Source organism: Sorex fumeus, unplaced genomic scaffold (assembly GCF_029834395.1).
Source record: "Sorex fumeus unplaced genomic scaffold, SorFum_2.1 ptg000098l, whole genome shotgun sequence".
NCBI classification, from domain to species: domain Eukaryota; kingdom Metazoa; phylum Chordata; class Mammalia; order Eulipotyphla; family Soricidae; genus Sorex; species Sorex fumeus.
In genome coordinates this window covers 89,140,868-89,148,695 of record NW_026606155.1, presented here as the reverse complement: position 1 = coordinate 89,148,695, position 7,828 = coordinate 89,140,868, and the positions used below count along the sequence as shown (strand labels likewise).

The following is a 7,828-nucleotide window of genomic DNA, read 5'->3' as shown; positions in this document are numbered from 1 at the left end:
ACAGCTGCAGCGATGAGCAGAGACAGAGACAGATCCTCAAAGAGTATCCAATTGACTATGTGTAGCATTTTAAATAGAAAATATTTGCTGATCCCTATTTAGCAAAAAGAAGAATGAAATTAAGACTGAGAAGAAGAGAGAAAGAAAGAAGGAGAAAGAGAAGAAAGAAAGAAAGAAAGAAAGAAAGAAAGAAAGAAAGAAGGAAGGAAGGAAGGAAGGAAGGAAGGAGAAAGAAACAAAGAAAGGAAGGAAGGAAGGAAGGAAGGAAGGAAGGAAGGAAGGAAGGAAGGAAGGAGAAAGAAAGGCTTATGTAAGGAAGGAAAGAGGGATTAAAGAAGGAAGGATGGAAAGTATAAAGGAAGAAAGAAAGAAGGGATGAAAGGAATTAAGGAAGGAAGGAAGGAAGGAAGGAAGGAAGGAAAAAGGGAGAAAAGAAGACGTTTTCAGTTTCTGGGGCTGGCTTCATTGGACCCCCACCCCCCTGGATGCCGTGAATTAAACAGGCTGGCATGGGATCTAGGGGCATGTCTATGGTTTATTGTTCTGTGCTCTCTTCTGAGAGATTTATTGTTGAGTCTTTGGATCAAGGCCATTGATGAGATTATATTGCTCCAGAGGTGGTTTGTGAGTGTGACTGCCAAGCTGCTGGAAATGGGTAGAGTTGGGGAGAGGTCACCCATTCTCTGATTTTATTGAGCCTGGAATTTTCAATCAGAAGTCCCAAATACCTGAGTTTCTCTGCAGACTCACGCATAGATGAGGCTTCTCCACACATGAGGATAGCAGTCATGATCATGTCTTTCAATTTCTGGAGGTTTTTGGCTGCTGGGGATAGCTCCATTGGGGCGTGAAAGGGATGGGACTCCAAATAGATCTTGAATCACATTTTCTTTATTTTCTTATCTTTTTTGATAGTTCTCTTGAGTGAATCTTTGTATTTTTTAAATTTATTTTATGAATCCCCATGAGAGAATTACAAGATTTCATGTTTGAGTTACAAACAAATAATGTTCAAATACCCATCTGTCCACCAGCACACATTCTGTAGGATAACATTGTTTTGTCCTTTCTGCAAAGCCTCAGGAATAGTTGATAGTTGATAGTTTCTTGATATTTTATTGGACTGAGGAAAAGAGAAAAACACCTTGGGAGGTATTTTGCCCTTGGGCTATCAGGAAGAGCTTTAGAATGACCTTTAAGTGGGCCCTCAGGAAGGGCTTTCTTCTGTTTATTTGGCTACCTGACTGGGTGGAGTGTCACCTCAGACTGCAGGGGGTTGGAGAGACAAGGGAGCTGGAGAGAGAGAGAGAGCAGGGTTGCAAGATGGACCACAGAGAGACCAGTAAAAAGAATATGTGCTTGAGAGTATCTAGGCCCTCCATAACGTAAATTTCTCCTATGGTCTAAACTTCCTGGTAATAAACTGCTACAAAGAACAACTGGCCTGGCCCTGGTCTCTTTCTTTGTCTGCCCTTGGCCAACAGCCTTCCAGATTCAGGTCACACACAGTAGTTCTAGGGCACCAAATGCGGGCAGTGAGATAGAGCCATCCAGAGAGTCTGCGAACACACAACCCTCAGAGTGTCTCCCCAGAAACTGCACCCTTTTTTGCCCTCCCACTCCCTTCATGGCAGACAATTTCCCACATATTTTCTCTTTGATCTTATATCTTTGATGCTAGAGCATTCTAACAAAATATTATCAACTTAATACCTACTATTATGCTTAAAACAATGCCTTGTATACAGTGGGTACTTCATAAGTTCTTACTATTTGCAGGGGACACCCTAAAATTCTCAGAGGTGACTCCTGGCTCAAAACCCAGTAATTATGCCTGGAAGTACTTGTTGAAAAATATGGGATGTCTTAGATTGAACCTGGATAGGCCCTGACCAAGCCAAATACCTATCTGCTTTACTATTGCTCTGGCTGACGTATTACTATATTGAAATATAGTAGACACAGACACGGTCCTCCCGTTGTTCATCGATTTGCTCGAGCGGGCCCAGTAACATCTCTATTATGAGACTTGTTGTTACTGTGTTTGGCATATCGAATACGTCACGGGTAGTATGCCAGGCTCTGCTGTGCAGGCGAGATATTCTCGGTAGCTTGCCAGGCTCTCCGAGAGGGGCGAAGGAATCGAACTCGGGTCGGCCATGTTGGCCACTTGTAAGGCAAACGCCTACCACTGTGCTATTGCTCCAGCCTATTGAAATATAGTAAATATATTTATTCAGCCTGGTTGAGCTGAGGTTGATGCATCTGCCCCTCTCAGAGAGCCCAGCAAGCTACCGAGTATATCTGGCCCGCACAGCAAAGCAAGGCTAGCTACCTTGCCGTAATCAATATGCCAAACACAGTAACAACAAGTCTCACAAAGGAGACATTACTGGGCCCGCTTGAGCAAATCGATGAACAATGGGAAGACAGTGCTACAGTGCTGTGAAAGATGAAATTCCTAGTGGTTTATTGACTGAAGTGTGAGAACTCCGAATAGCAGAAAATTCCACTATTCAATTCTCAATATTATAAGTCTGCACTGATTCAACCTTGATCTTAAGAGGCTCTATACACTTTCATTTTTGGACAACCAACTGTTTTCTAATGATCACAGTCCTAAGCCTCTGGCTTAGTGCTGGACTCACATGATCGTTCTCTCCACTTGGCACCTTTGGGGCTTTCAGCATTCAATTTTCAGCATGAGCCTTGTGGACCATGCTGAATTCTCTTTCTGAACACCTGATAATTGAATACAGAATCATCTGAGATATTCTTGATTTTGTTTTCCTCTTCTAGATTTCCACACTCAGAATTGTTGCTGTGATCTCTTAAAAAGATTTTTTAATTTTACTTTTTTTAAAGTTGTTCACAATATTTGAATGCGTAGAGCATTTGCCTTGCACACAGCCAACATGGCCGACCGGAGATTGATTCCTCCACCCCTCTTAGAGAGCCTGATACTACCTAGAGTGTCTTGCCTGCACAGCAGAGCCTTGCAAGCTCCCCATGATGTATTCGATATACCAAACACAGTAACAAGTATCACAATGGAGACGTTACTGGGCCCTCTCGAGGAAATCGATGAACAACGGGAGGACTGTGACTGTGATTTGAGTGCATTTAATATTCAAACACAAATACACCACCATTATACCTTCTCACCACCATATTTCAAATGTTTCCATCCCAAACCTAAAACCCTGCCCTTATGTGTGGGAAGCTGGCCCTTTAACTGACCAAGGGCCCACGTGCCTGTGCTATGTATGGTTATCTTGAGAAAACATCTGTCATGGCTGTCAGTAAAAACAAGAAGTAACTGACCTGGTATGTCAAACGTATACACTTTGTAAATCATATATTGACATGACTGTGTAACTACCTCATGCCTGGGATGTGAAATCGTATAGACTTTGTAACCTTCCTAATTATATGTGGACATGACCCTTTTTGTGTAACAGAATTGTGCTTTTCCTGTACTGATAGGCATTTAAGCCCCTGCTTGCCCTGGATAAACTCCTGTCCTGTCTGATCCTGTCTGCTGTCCTGTCTGCTCTCTCCTTTCCTTTTTTCTCTATGCTTCTAAACTGCATTATGTCTCTTGTGTCTTGTTTTCATTGGGTCGGTCCCTCCCTGCACCTACGGACCCGATGGCGGGCTGGAGGATTGGTCTGGTGGGGCCCCCTGCAATAATGCAGAGCCAAAATAAATAATTTTGTACTGCTTGTTATGAATAATTCGCTAAAAATGATCCAAAAGTTGTTTCTTAGAGGAAAGTATTTCAAGATGGTTGTATTTCACCCAGGAGCCATTAAGCACTTCTATAAGAGATTAGGAACATGTTGTTAAGGTTTAGCCTTGTGTGCATATCTATCTATCTGTGTGTCTGTCTGTCTGTCCATCTTTCTATCTTTCTGTATAAATATATTTCCCTTAAGATTGGTTTCCTTCTATTCTATTTTATTTATTTATTTATTTATTTATTTTTATTTTTTAATGAATCACCATACCACAAATTATGCAGTCGAGTTTCCCACATTTGGGGAAATCGCAGGGGTCAGCCCATCCGGAGTGCAATGGATAAGCCTCGCCCTGGGAAAACCACCTACGTGATCATGGTATCTCCCCTGCTATTCCGGGGCCGAGACCTCCCAGCCTACTCGAATTGGAGTCGAGCATCTTCCACCCAGATCCTCCAAATTCCAGTAGGCGGGGGTCACACCCACCACCTGGCCCCCTGGCGCCGTGTAATCCCATCAGCGGCCAAGACTCAGAGACTATAAAATCCAGATTCCGGACGAGAACAGTGCAGTCTCTGCCCCCGCGTCTGGGTGTTCCTTCCCGGAGTCCCTTGGAGGGGAGCGGGTTGAGCTTTCCTCCCCGCCCCGACCAGGGCTCCGGCAGCCGAAGACCTCCAGGACCAGCCACCACCATGCTGAGACCACTCTCCGCACACATGAAGGTACTGGCAGAGGGACAAAGCCACGCGGGTTCCGGGGCCGAGACCTCCCAGCCTACTCGAATTGGAGTCGAGCATCTTCCACCCAGGTCCTCCAAATTCCAGTAGGCGGGGGTCACACCCACCACCTGGCCCCCTGGCGCCATGTAATCCCATCAGCGGCCAAGACTCAGAGACTATAAAATCCAGATTCCGGACATCGTAACAGAACTTTTTTTTATGACATCTTATTTTCTTATTCCTACTTTGGACAATCTTGCAGGCTATCGAATGTAGCCTGCCCAGAGGGTAGAGTCTGGCAAACTACCTGTGGCGTACCAAATATGCCAAATACCAGTAACAATGATGGGTCTCATTCTCCTTAATAGCCTTGTATATAATCTCAGGGCTAGGATGAAAGAGACGTTACTGGGGCCTTCTCGAGGCAATCGATGAATGAAATGAATCACCATGAGGTTCAGTTAGAGATTTGCAAACTTTCTTGATTACATTTCGGAATTACATTCGGTCATAAGATGATCGAGTACCCATCTCTCCACAAGTGCACATTCTCTACCACTAATGTTCCCAGTATCCCTCCCGCCACCCCCACGCAACCTCTCACACCTACCTCTGTGGCAAACACAATCCCTTTTACTCTCTCTCTCCTGTGGTGTTTTATGGTTTGCAATGCATGTAGTAAATGGCCATCATGTTTGGTCCATATTGTACTTTCAACAGGCATCTACCATCCCAAGTGAGCCCTCCAAGAATCATTTAAATAATGGTCCCTTTTCTATTCCATCTGCCTTTTCCTCCAGCATGTGAGACCGGTTTCCAAGCCTTGGAGCAATCTGCTTGACCTTTTCTCTATTATCTTTGGTGTTAGTCTCCCATTCTGTCACTTTATATTTTACAAATGAGTGCAGTCATTCTATGTCTGTCCCTCTCTATATGACTGATTTCACTTTAGCATGATACTCTCCATATCGATCCATTTATATGCAAATTTCATCATTTCATCTTTTCTAACAGATGCATACTATTCCATTGAGTAGTTGTACCAAAGTTGTTTAAGCAGTCATCTGTTCCCGGGTACTTGGATTTTTTCCAAATTCTGGCTATTGAAAAGAGTTCTGCAATAAATGTACAAGTGCATATGTCATTTCTACTGTATTCTTTGCATCTCCAGTATATATTCCCAGAAGTGGTGTTGTGGGGTCAAATGGGAGCTCAATTTCTATTTTCTTTGAAAAACATCCAAATTGTTTTCCAAAAAGGCTGCAGCAGTCAACATTCCCACCAACAGAGAAAGAGAGTGCCCTTCGACACACATCCATGCCAACACTGGTTGCTTTTTTAATTTTGGATATGTGTCAGTTTCTGTGGTGTGACATGGTACCTTTTTTTGTTTTCATCTGCATCTCCCTGATGATTTGTGATGAAGAGCATTTTTTCATGTGCCTTTTGTTCATTCAGATTTCTCCTCTGAGAAAGTTTCTGTTTATTTTATCCCCTTATTTTATGATGGGATGGATGTTTTCTTACTGTAGAGTTCAACCAATGTCGTGTATAGCCTTGATATTCGCCCCTTTTCAGACAGGAATTGGGTGAATATCCTTTCCCGTTCCGTAAACTGTCTGTGTATTTGGCTCACTGATTCTTTTGAGGCACAGAGGCTTCTTGGTTTAAAATAGTCCCATTCATATAAAGTAACAAAATAGGAGAATAACACCCAAGAATGGCAGAGATTAGTACCAGGAATTTTACTCCATGGCTTGGAGGCCAGCCACACATGCTAGGGGAAAAGGCAGCTCAGATACTGAAAGGAGCACCAAATAGAGGTGTTGGGTGGATCCTCCAGGATGGGAGAAGCATGCTAAAAGAAGACTATAGACCAAAGATGATTGTCAACCATTGCCTCTTTTGTAAACAACAACACCCAATAAGAGAGAGAGAACAAAAGGTAATGCCCTGCCACAGAGGCAGGGTAGGATGGGGGTCATGAGGAGATGGACAGTGGGAGGGATACTGGGATCCGTGGTGGTGGGAAATGGGTACTGGTGAAGGGCTGGGCATTTGACCATTGTATAATTGAAACCCAAGCACAAAAATTTGTAAGTCTACAACTGTACCTCATTATGTCTCACTAATAAAAATTTTAAAAAAGTAATAAAATATTTTAAAACTAAAAAAAAAGATAGTCCCATTAGTGCATCTCTGTTTCCACTTGGTTGTTCAGTGGCCTGTCTCCTTTGATAATACTATTAGTTGCAGTGTTGCAGAGGATTTTGTTGACCTTCTCTTCAACATACATTATGGATTCAGATCTGATTATGAGGTTCTTTAATCCATTTTGATCTGACATTTTTGCATGGTCTTTGGTAGTTGTCTGAGCCCTATTTTTTTGCATGTAGCTTTCCAGTTTTGCCAGGGTTCAAGTTGTTGAGCAGACCTCCTGGTAATGACCTCAAATATTCTTGGGTGTTTTCTCCCATTCTGTTATTTAATATTTCCCAGATGAGTGCAGTCTTTCTATGTCTGTCCCTCCCTTTCTGGCTCATTTCACATGGTATGATACTTACTATGTTGAACTACTTGTATGTAAATTTCATGACTTCATCCTTTCTAACAGCTTCAGTGTATTCCATTGATAGAGTATACTCGGTGAGGCATTCGTTTCATTGAGTTTTTTCACTATATCCCACCATTGTCTTTGGGCTAGGGTGGTTTCTCTTGATGAGTCTGCTGCAAATCTAAGGGATGCTCCTTTGTATGTGATTTCCTTCTTTGACCTTTCTGCTTGCAGTATTATGCCTCTATCTGTTGTATTCGTCATTCTGAATATGATATCTTGGAATCTCTTTATCAGGGTCTCTTTTAGCTGGTACCTTTCAAGCTCCTTGGATCTTGATGTCTGCATTCTGCAGCTTTGGGAAATTCTCAGCAATGATGTCCTTAACTGTTGCTACTTTATTGGAGTTGCCTCCTCAGTCTTCTGAATCTTTGAATATTCTTATGTTGTTCCTCTGAAGTTCATCCCCTAGGTCTCTGATTCACATGACCTATTTTGAGGTCCTATCCCGTTATTTGCTGTTGCCTGTTAAACTGCGTTATGCAGCTCATCTTGAAGCTCACTGATTCTGTTTTCAGTGGTGGTCATTCTACTGTTGAGCGTGCACACTCTGTTTTTAATTTCATCTCCTGAATACTTTATTAATGACACATGTTTGTTGCTTTCTTATTTCTGCTTTAATTGCTTCCTGCTTTTATTGACTGTCCATTCCACTGTTTCTTTCATGACTTTTTTTTAAATTACTGCCTGTTCCATCGTTTCTTTGAGTTCAATAAACATCCTCAACATTTCATCTCTGAATTCTTTATTGGAGA

The 7,828-nt window shown here is 42.5% G+C and overlaps 1 pseudogene; it reads right to left on the bottom strand.

Annotated features, from left to right (window-relative positions):
* Window positions 1-3,995: 3,995 nt before the first annotated feature.
* LOC130042283 (uncharacterized) lies at window positions 3,996-4,134 on the bottom strand (annotated as a pseudogene).
* Window positions 4,135-7,828: the final 3,694 nt, after the last annotated feature.